Genomic DNA, 2163 nt, shown 5'->3' on the forward strand with positions numbered 1-2163 from the left:
AAAAAAACCAAATATATATCTATATACAATTCTTGCTGGGCACAGTGGCATACATCTATAATCTCAGCTACCTGCAAATTTGAGGCCACCCTGGGCAACTTAGTGAGGGCCTGTCTCAAAAATAAAAAAGGACTGAGGGTTCAGCTAGTGAGAGAGTTCTTGTCTAGCACGTGTGAGGCTCTGGGTTTAATTCCTAGTATCATAAAATAAAAGCAAAAACATCATTATGGAAGAAAGTTTGGCAGTTAAACAAACAAACAAACAAACAAACAAACTAGGTCAAGCATGATGGCCCACACCTATGATCCCAGCACTCAGGAGGCTGAAGCAGGAGGATTTCTGTGAGTTTGATGTAAGTCTGGGCTGAGTAGTGGGATCAAGACCAGCCTGAGCTACACAGGGAAGACCATCTCAAAATAAAAATAAAAACAAAACCAACCCAAAAAGAAAATAAAATAGACATGCAGTTATCATGTGACATAATTGCCCTACTGGACATTTATTCCAGAGAAATGAAGATTTGTGTTCATGTGTGTCAGGTATTTTTTTTTTTTCCTGGAACTGGGGATTGAACTCAGGCCCTTGTGCTTGCCAGGCAAGTGCTTAATCTACTGAGCCATCTCCCCGGCCCCCTGCCAGTTTGTTTTTGTTTTTGTTTTTTAAACCAAAAACTGGAAAGAATGAATGAAGTCTTCAGGGGTGGATGTTAAAGCCGGTGACTGGTACCAGGATAGGGCAGCCCAGAGATGGGCTGGGAATGCAGCTCAGTGAGGACTGCCTGATGGTGTGTGCTGACACCCAGATGCCATCTCCAGCATCAAGAAAACAAGACAGAAAAATAAGACAGGCGTGGTGCGGGAGACTGAGGCAGGAGGAACTCAAGTTTGACCCCAGTCTGGGCAATTTAGCCGCTTAGCAAGATCCTGTCTCAAAATAAAAAGGGGTGGGGGTGGAGCTCTGCGTGAAGGTCCTGGATTCCATTCCAGTGCTGTGAAAGAAAGAGACGGAGACGGAGACAGACAGGAACAGGAACAGGGAGAGGGAAAGAGGAGAAGGAGGAGGAAAAAAAGAGGAACAGAAAAGAAAAGGAGGAAGGGAAAAATATTGATACAAACGAGAACTAGAGGAGGGGGCTGGGGATGGAACCCAGGGTTTTGTGCATGCTGAGCAATATATAACCTTCTCGGAATGACGCTATCACCGAAATGGAAACGCGTTCACGCGTGCCTGGGGTTAGGGTCGGCTGTGAGGGGCAGGAGGAGGAGGAGGAGGAGCGGGAGGCGGAGGAGGGGGAGGGGGAGGAGGAGGAGGAGGAGGAGGAAAGTGGGCGTGGCGGGCGGCTGCAGACAGAGCCGTCCTGGTGCAAGCGCAGCGCCGCCGCGTCCTGGGAACGCGATCACTGGGGGAAAGTGGGTGGGGAGCGCACTTGGTGGGTGCGGGGGCGCGCTCCTGTAGGCCCAGCTCTTGGGAGGCTGAGGCAAGAGCTTCTTCTTCTTCTGCTTCTGCTTCTGCTTCTGCTTCTTCTTCTGCTTCTGCTTCTGCTTCTGCTTCTGCTTCTGCTCCTGCTCCTGCTCCTGCTCCTGCTCCTCCTCCTGCTCCTCCTCCTCCTTTTCTTCTTCTTCTTCAATTTCTTCTCTTTCTCTCTTTTTTTTCTTTTCGTTTGCTGTACCAGGGACTGAACTTAGGACCCCTGCACTTGCCAGGCAACCTTCTATTATTTATTTATTTATTTGAGGCATTGGGAATTGAACTCAGGCCCTTCCACTTGCCAGGGAAGCGTTTATTCCACTGAGCCATCTTCCCGGCCCCTATTATTTCTTTTTTTTTCTTTTTCTTTCTTTTTTTTTTTCTTTTTCTTTCTTTTTTTTTTTAGCACTGGATATTGAACCCAGAACCTTAGCATTAGACTACATTTCCAGTCCTTCCTTCCTTCCTTCCTTCCTTTTCTTAATTTTTATTTTGAAAGAGGGTCTCACTGAATCATGAAGTTGGCCAGGTTGAATTCAAACTTGGGATGCTCCTACCTCGGCCTCCCAAGTACTGGGGTGGCAGTTATGCACCGCCACACGCAGCTTTCATCATTTATTTATTTATTTTTGCTCCGTATGCTGGCTGGCTGGAGCTGTTTGAACTACAGCAACCTAAGGCTGACAGCTTTGTGGA

Source organism: Octodon degus, unplaced genomic scaffold, assembly GCF_000260255.1.
Source record: "Octodon degus isolate 3935 unplaced genomic scaffold, OctDeg1.0 scaffold00050, whole genome shotgun sequence".
NCBI lineage: Eukaryota > Metazoa > Chordata > Mammalia > Rodentia > Octodontidae > Octodon > Octodon degus.